Raw genomic sequence first — 9,691 nt, 5'->3', positions numbered from 1 at the left:
TTCTGTTTTATAACAGCAGATTACAAATACATATGTTCTGAACTACACCAAAGTCTCTTTAGTTACACAGCTTAAGCAAGATGATATTCTGATACAAATTAGCTACCAAAGTGAAGTGACCGTGACTCATTTTTCCAGTCTTAGCAAATGGAAAGTATTACATTCTTTTCAAAACATCAAAGTCAAAGGCATCTTTTAACACCCCACAAATGTCAAAAAGTAAAGTTTGAGCTTAAGCTGATTGAGTATTTAGTTTTAGTTCTCATTCTTTGGATCATATTTACAAAGCCCTGTTTATAAACAAGAAATAAAATTACACAGCAATTTTCCTGAAAATATGCTTTTAAAATAAATATTTTAAAATGTTCTGTTGTTATCTTAAGAGCTATATAGTGGAAGTACACAAATTAAATGTATGTATTGATCTCTGGAAACAAGTCACAATTCTTATATATTTTACTTGAAGTTTTAAAGGTTTTTTTCTTTTGTATTATTCATTCAAATTTAAGATTTTTTCTCTTATTGATTATTCACTATCACTTAAATCTCATATGTACCATCTAAAAATTCCAAACTTGCCTCTTTCAAAGCATCCCTGATTAAGCATGACATATTGCAATACATCTAACTCCTCAATATATCCTTCAACCCAAGACCACATGAAAAATCAGTAAAAATAAACAAACAGTATAGTACACACACCCAGGACAAAGAGAAAGGGCAATATAAAAGCATGCTAAGAAACATCTAAAAAAAAAAAAAAAAAAAAAAAAAAGCCTGGGTGCAGTGGCTCACACCCGTAATCCCAGCACTTTGGGAGGCCAAGGCGGGCAGATCACCTGAGGTCAGGAGTTCAAGAACAGCCTGGGCAACATGGTGAAATCCCGTCTCTACAAAAAATACAAAAACTAGCCGGGCATGGTGGCAAGTACCTGCAATCCCAGCTACCCAGGAGGCTGAGGCTAGAGAATTGCTTGAACCCAGGAGGTGGAGATTTCAGTGAGCCAAGATCATACCATTGCACTCCGGCCTGGCCAACCGAACTAGACTCTGTCTCAAAAAACAAAACAAAACAAACAAACAAACAAAACCCTTTATCTGACAGGAAGCAAGTGGAGGAGTGGCAGTTGAATGGACTGCATAGTCAAAGTTATGAGCTAAGTTTAGGGCAGACACACTGAAGGGAACAATGCCATCCCAAGCACCTTTGAAGGATCCATGAAATACCTGGGCCCCAAAATCCACATACGTGAATTTGATGTTTGAGGTCAAAAATGAAAAGATTAGTTAAAAGTCAGCATAGAAGGCACTAGAACCTCGTTTCCCTACCTCTTCTCACCCACTGCTGCCCACCAACCAATCCCTTGGTCTTAAAAAGAAAAGGAATAAGAGAAACTTCAGGAAGCAGAGAAAATACAGGCTCTAAGATAAAAATTAAAGTATCAGTCATTCATGCCATTTGAAAAACAATGACTGTTGGCGTCAGACCAAATTCCCATCAGACTCCACTCCAAAGCTCGCTAAAGAATGCATTTGCCTCTGGCTCGGATAATGAACCATGGAAGGTAAGAGAGGACTTCCAAGGTTTCTGTCAACTTGGATTTTTATAGACATCTCTACCTGCTGTTTCCAGTTCATTTTTGCTTGGAAAAAACTTTGCCAAAAAAAGACTTATAAATTCTTCACAATCACAATTGCAATAAGAATTGCAATTATTTTCATACTGAGAAAGTAAATGGAAAGCATTGTATGGATGAATAGTCTAATTTTTGAAGATTTTCTTATTTGAGAACATTGCAGTGAATTCAAATATTTGGTGTGCTTATTTCATAGTCATGATTGCTGTGGGGCTATTTAAGGCACGCAGCAAATCTGTAATGCAGATATTATTAGACCCAGTTTTACAGATGAAGAAATTAAGGCTTAGAGTGATTAACTTAGGCAGAGTCATACAACTGTGAAGTAGCGGCATTAGTGATCAAACTCAGTTCTGTTAATTACAACTATCCCAAAATTCTTCACAAAGTTTTGGTCCACCACAATTCTGCACCAAGGGGAGATTCTCTAGGGTAAAGAAATAAGTGTCAAGGAAACTTTCCTACAAGTTTAGAACTTCCAGTTATTTGAGTGTTTATTAGATTGATGAACTTGAAATTTAAAGGCTGGGAAAAACACTTTCAAATATTACTTTTTTTTCTAAAACTGCAAGTACACAAAATCAAATTTAGAAATACAAATGAAACCGAATGACGTGGGTCAAACTTATCAAGTGTTTCTTATCTTGTTTCCATTAGTCATTTTCTCTGACACTTATTCTCTCTGCCTAATGTGGTCTGGACTCATCTGCCTGATAAAAGTTTTGCCCTGGTTAATATTTGGTCCAAGACAAATTAATATGATTTCTATTCATATAAATATTAGCTGAATATTTGTTGAATTCTGTGTCACCCTTTGTCAGGTAGCCCAAAGAGCAGTTTGCATATTCACATTTTGATTTTAAGTTCCCATTTTCTTTACATGTAACAGTCAGGCAGAATCACCCCTCAGGACAGTTGGCTGAAGTGGGGAGTGGGGAATTGGGTAGAATGGGTAGAAGGATCAATTTGTGGGAAGATCTGGAAGAAAAAACGTTACAGCAAGTCTTTTGCCCATTTGCCATGTCCAGCATTTTTAGGCAAGTTAAATAAAATGAAAAGTGTATCAAGAACAGCATTAAAGAGGAGAAAAGGTATGAACAGCAAAATCCTTTGTGAGGATACTGTACTAATGGGGTAGGGATAGTGCCGTCTGATCATCTCTTTATTCCTAAACTGGGGAGGGGTGAGCTCTTGAACCTGTTGCATCCTCAATAGTCTGTAACACCAATGCCAGCTGCCCCACCAAGTGCCTGCCCAACTGGGAGGATCTTCACAATTCTGAGCCTGGGCTGACCATCCCAGTTCATTATTTATTAGAAAATGCCTGAAAATGCTCTGCATCAACGCTGCATGTGTTTTCTTCCAGTGCAGTTTCATAAGATCTGCTGAAGAAACTCCCGACAAAGTGTGCTAGGTCCAAAGGTTTACGATCTATGTACAAAATGCTGTAAAATTCAACCTTTTTAAAGGTCTGCAATGAAATCCAGAGAATATGTTCAAATGAATTGCCTGATAACCTTCCTCTTTTCATTTCTTTCCAGCTTTATCTTTCTGTTTCTATCTCACATTCTCCTTCCTGTAGAGACCGTTTTAATGCTTCACAGCAAAACACATTTTAGTTCTGAAAAGAATTATTATGTTGGTTGTAAATCTGTTACTTTATTGGTAAGTTTAGTCTACTATGCACTACAAAATTTGTGATTACATGCAACAGATGAAATGATTGATTTAGCTCTGCCATGTATATAATGGTGATGTTCAGGAAAAAGCAAGAGAACAAAGAACTTTCCTCAATTTGGTCATTTTTTTTCCTCAAAGTAAATACCTTTGTACATCTTTGTACATACGTCTTTACACAATTACTTTTGTTGTCAATTCCTAGAATTGCTGAGTAATTGGCTATATGCATTTTTAAATGGTAATACCTATTGTCAGATTGATATCCAGAAAGATTGCACACATTATTCTCTAGCCAATGAGCTGATGTGAATCATTTTATTATTTTCCAATCTCATGGGTTAAAAAGTGTCTCACAATATTTTATATTGGCATTTCTTTGATTACAGATAAGACTGAACATCCTATGTTTCTTTGTTTTTATATGTATACTTTTGTGAATGTCCTGCTAATGACCTGGAGTATTTTTTCTATTGCGGTTTTCAACTTTTTTTCTTATAGATATTATAGGCAAGCCAGAGAATATATATTCTATATATTTACCCATCCTTGCTGTGGATTCTCAGTAGGAAGAGTGTATTTTCTCATCATTTGGCTGGAAACTTGGCCAGGCGATTTGCTGTGTCCAGAGTATAATACTAGATGTGATACAACCAGAGGCTTGAATTGTACTTTCACAGTTTGGATTTTCCTCTCCCACTCCTGTGATGTGACATAAGAAGGGCATTCTTGTAAGAAGCCATCCCAGCTGCCCTGTAGACTTGTGAATGAGGACACTGAAATGTTTGTTGTTATAAGCCACTGAGAATTTGTTATGCAGCATTACGGCAGCAATATAATGCTGTGAAATTTTCCTCTAAATATCAGTGTGCTCCTGTCAACTTACAAAAAGAGGAGACAATTTAAAATAAAAGAAAGAAAGGAAAAGAAAATAACCTAGAGAAAAAATATACTGCTCTTTTTCAAGGAAAGAGGTATACTAAGAACACTTTGCCCACAAATAGTTGCTAAGGTTGGCAAAAGAAATAGCAGCTTCCACTGTGTATCAGCCAGTGTAGCAGAGTGTTCTAGGAGGCAAAGTCAGAACAGCCATTTATTCATGAAATACTTAATGGTCACTGTATTAGGTCAGGGTTCTCCAGAAAAACAGAACCAATAGATATAGAACAAACAGAACCAATGTGCACAGATATAGAAAGAGGTTTATTTTAAGGAATTGGTTTGCATGACTGTGGAAGGTGGTAAGTCCAGGAGACCCACAAGAGCCAATGTTGTAGTTCCTGTTTAAGAGCAATGTGCTGTAGAGCCAAGAAGAGCCAATGTTGCAGGTGAAGTCTGGAGACCATCTGCTGGAGTGTTCCCTCTTGCTCAGGAAAGGCTGGTCTTTTTGTTACACTGAGGCCTTCAGCTGATTAGATAAAGCCCAACCATATTATGGAGGGCAATCTGCTTTGCTCAAAGTACACCAATTTAAATGTTAATCTTATCTAGAAGCATCCTCACAGAAACAGCTAAAATACTGTTTGGGCACCCTGTGGCCCAGTCAAGTTGACACATAAATTAACTACAACAGTCATTTTGAGATAATTGTTGACCATAAGGCTAAACTTGGAATTTTGAGGTCAACATGAATCCAGTGTAACCAGGGCACGTGGCAAGATAAGCCTGATATAAGGACACCGAAGCCATGGACAATCTCCAAAGAACCATGGAGAGAGATAGGATCAGTCAGAGTCCAATCAGGAGACCATGACCACACCAGTTATTTTAACCAAGAAAACTTAAGAAAAGGAAATACTAAATAGGTATTGAAGGACTAAAAATTTAAAAGAGCACCTTTAAATACCATGGAGGTTAGCATACACAGGAAGCAACTCACCACTCCTGGCCTAGACGAACAAAGGGAAAGAAGTTGATATTATTTAAACTTATAAGCTTGAAGGAGATGCCCCATGCTGCTGAAGCTCAGACCCCTGAGGAGGGGCCCATGAGGCTGGGACACACACCTCTGAGGAGAGACACAGGTCAACTGCTGATAGTGTCCCTGAGGGGGCACAGTGAGGCTCGTTCTACAAGGGTTGGAAGAACTGAGAGCTGAGATCAAGGGCTGCTACTAGAATGAACTGCCTCTTACAGAGTGAAGAAGTGTTGCTAGGGTGACGCTTGAGACTGGGAGGTGTAGCAAACGAACGGGGATAAACAGGAAACAGCAATTCCCTTCTTCCTCTTCCAGCCTTGACATCTCCCTGCAGTGTCTTCTACTGACAAAAGCCTAATAGACAGATAGCCGGCCAAGGAGAAATGTGATTGGCAGATCTCCAAAGTGGGGTGCATGTGCCCAGGGAGTGCAAAAGATAGTCCACTAGGAAATGAGAATAAATCCATTTCCATTGTATTTCTTATCTAAAAAAATAGGGAAAAAAATCAAGCTTTATTCATATATAAAATGCAGATTGATAAACCTCCTTGGGAACATTAAGACCGTGGAAAATAAAAATAAAGAAAACAGCCAAGAGAAAGCAAAACAAAACAGAAGGTAGGAAACTGGTCTCAGTCAAATGCAATGTTTACATATGTAGTGACAAGGAATAGGAATTAATAGCAGTAACTAAGAACTTTTTGCACAAAGAAGACATGTTTATACTAGTGGACACTAAATAAAATAAATTAGAGTCTTTGAATTACGTTTTGGATTTGAGAATCTTATGTATTACCCCAGGCTCAAATTTGCTAGTTATTTCTCTAATATGGCATAAGCATCTGCAATATTAACAGTTAATTAAAAGTTCAAGGATAGGCCAGGCGCAATGGCTGACAGCTGTAATTCCAGCACTTCGGGAGGCTGAGGTGGGTGGATCACTTGAGGTCAGGAGTTCGAGACCAGCCTGACCAACATGGCGAAACCCCATCTCTACTAAAAATACAAAAATTACTCAGTCTTGGTGGTGCACGCCTGTAGTCCCAGCTACTCGGAAGGCTGAGGCAAGAGAATCGCTTGAACCCGGGAGGCAGAGATTGCAGTGAGCCGAGATCGCACCATTGCACTATAGCCTGGGCGTCGCAACGAGATTCCGTCTGAAAAACAAAAAAGGTTCAAGGATAACAGAGAGAAAGATAATTGGCTGCTAAGGATGGAGGAAAGTCTTCCCAATAGAATAATGCCTTTGAAGCAAGTTAGTATTGATCAGGGCCAGAGTTCTAGCAATGATCGTTGGTAGATGAACCCGAAGAGCAAGCAGAGGTCAGACCATAGCAAGTCTCCCATGGCATGATGGAAAGAAAGAAGCCTGTGGAAACTACATGTAAACTTTTCTCCTTGAGAACTCTGTCAGTTGCTAATACCATGCTCTACCCACTATTTCTTATATATGTATAGAGAACCAAGCCTTAACTTGATGTTTAAACACAGTCATAGGAACAGTGCATTCCAACTAAGTCTCAACTCTCTAATTTTAGAGTTTAGATATAATCAACTTGATAAACTTTACTGAGCAACAACTATGTAACACTTAAGCCAAAACTTGAAGATGAGAAGGTGTGGGGAAGAAGAAAAGCATTCAGGCAGAAGGAAGGTTCAACTAAAGGTACAAAAGTAAGAGTGAAGGAGACATTCCAATCTCTACGTAAAGCAGTGATCCCGGTGGGAGGCAGGTGCAGTCTGAGCCTAACCCACTAGACTGAACCTCCTGGAGTTTGTGCCTCAGGCAGTGAGCAATCACTGAAGGATTTTAAGGAAGTAACAGGAGTACATTTCTGTTTGTGAACAATGGCGGTGACCAATATAAATGAGAGAAAGAAAAGAACCATGAAAAGAAAGCAGTGAAGTTGCACTAAGACATCATAAAAGGTTAAATGGAATTATCGAGCCTCTTCTGTAACATGCCTACAGTAACAGCACAAGCAAAGTGTTTGTTTTTTAAGTTTTCATTAGGCAGTTGTTTCAGGGAGGACCCTGTTCAACAGCAACCCCAAATTACACAGACTTCAGAAAAAAAATAAAAAAAGAATTGTATTGGGTATAGAAATGGCTGCCTGATCTCATGCTGTTATCACCAGCTTCATCCCTTGGTTCTGCTTATATGAAGTTAGTGCCATTCCCAGGTTCCTCCTCATGGCTTCTAGCTACTCCCAGATTACCCCTTGTGGTTGAAAACATCTGAGCAGGTGCAAGCCCAAAGCTCTTTTGCCACCAAATCCAGCAGAATAGAAGGCTTCTGTTTCCCAGAGGCCTGGCAAATGTCATCTGGTATCTCACTGGCTGACTGCAAAGCCAGTTTATCATTAGGCACATAAAGGCTCAGTGCCTAGGGCCTGCAATATTTTCAGGAGCCCATGAAAATGTTTTAATTTCTTTTAAAATCAGATGAAAAAGCACTTCTAGTTCAAGGAAAATGTTTTATTAACAATATCAATATATTTATCTTTATATCAGTTCTATTTAAAATATGATTTTTAATTTTTTGTATGGAGGAAGGTGTCCACATAGGCAAAAGTACCCAGGGCCCACAAAAGCCCTACCTTGCTCCTGGGTGACTGGGTTATGTGCTCATCTCTGAACCGATCACTGAGTCCTGAGTGGCGGTGGAGGGTATGGTGATCAGGGAAAACCAATAAAGACACACTCCAGATCTAAAGATCCATCCTACGCCAACCACTTGGCTGGGAATGGGGCTTGTGGTTTTAGGATGCTGTTTCTAGAAAGCAGAGGATGATACTGGACAGCAAATAATAGATGCCCAACATGCGGGGATATGGGTTTTGCCTTCTGATAACACAGGGACTTGTACACATTTTTTATGCTCTTGGCATTGTGTATGATGCTTCCCACTATAGGTGTTTTGTAGTTCTCTTAGTAAATCCAAATTTTTAATGTCCAGTCTTTGAAAAAAGAAATGTCCTAGTCACAGTTCTAGTGATTATCTGATTTCAAACCCATTAGATGAGAAAGAAATGCCTTTTTAGTTTATCATAAATTTTTATTTTAAGAAACAGATTCTTGCTATGTTGCCCAGGCTGGACTTGAACTCCTGTGCTCAAGTGATCCTCTCACTTCAGCATCCCAAGTAACTGTGACTCTAGGTGCATGCCACCATGCCCAGTTTATCATAAAATTAATTCTAATTAAAGAAAATAGTGGGTCTTATTATTTTCTCAACAATCTAGCATCCACTTTCCCCATTCCACTGGGTTCTAATGGGGCTTTCCATCACATTGCTCCACCTTCCCAAACACAGAGATAGATATGTGACTTATGCAAAGTCCATCTGAGTTCTAACTTTTCTATCAATGATAATTATGATTCATTTAATGAAAACAAATTGCTCTACAACCTGATGGGGTATCTCAGCAGATCCCAAGCTAGGATTCAGTGTCTGGTTGTAGGCATTGGGTCAATGAGTCAGTCCTTCATCTAAGATATTGGCTTGAATTATTTCATAAGCATGGGAGGAGAACATTTTTGTACCAGTCTATCAGTGAGTGAAAGAGAAGGGATGGGAAGACAAAGAATACACAGGTTTGTATTCTCCTTGCCTGGCCCCAAAACTAGATTTGCAGCGTGGCAGGAAGCAGAGAAAGGGGCTCTTTTCATAAACAACTTTGTGAGTACTGTTTTTGATATCTGTGTCAAAGTGTAGCACTGAGTTGGGATGAGGAGAGGATTCTATTTCTTGTACCATTTGCCATCCCAAGATTTCTCAGTTGCAGAAGCATCAGGACACGCACCCTTGTTGAAGGCAGCAACATTTCCCCATTCTCACATTGTTTAGCTAAGGCAGTGATCATGAGGAGACACTCCCTCAGGGTGCTTGTAGGTAACAGGCAGCAGCAACAAGGAAGGCAAATCAGGAGAACCAGACCAGACTTGTTCTTACACACATGTCAGACATACTCTGGGGATGTTACAAAAGAAACTGAAGATTTTGGAAAAGGGATGCTAATAACTGTCAGTCAAGAAGGTGAGCACAGAGCCTGTTACATTTTGAAAAATTAATGTTAACATGACCTCATTTGTACCTTCATGCTGTTGTAAACAAAGGATGTGTGTGCATGTTGGAGGGGATGGTTGTGGGGAACTGGTGGGGTGGGATATTCTTTCAGTCTGAACTATTTCTTGAGTACCTACTATTTGCCTGGCACTATTCCAGAAATCAATCGTGCACAAAATAAACAAAGTTCCTTCCCTCAAAGCTTACACACCTAAGAAGTCTCTGTGAAGTAGAAACAACATGGAGCTTGGTTTTCCCTGATGTTCTAGAGTTCTGTGGGTGTTACACTCCATGTCATTTATGGATTATCAGGCTCTATGGAACTAACTTCTAAGTCAGATTCAGTACCAAGGTAATCTCACTAACCCTCTAGCCAACTCAGTAAAATTG

This window comes from Rhinopithecus bieti, unplaced genomic scaffold (genome assembly GCF_001698545.2).
Source record: "Rhinopithecus bieti isolate Rb0 unplaced genomic scaffold, ASM169854v2 scaffold_6708, whole genome shotgun sequence".
NCBI classification, from domain to species: domain Eukaryota; kingdom Metazoa; phylum Chordata; class Mammalia; order Primates; family Cercopithecidae; genus Rhinopithecus; species Rhinopithecus bieti.
Note: the sequence above shows the minus strand (reverse complement) of the source record.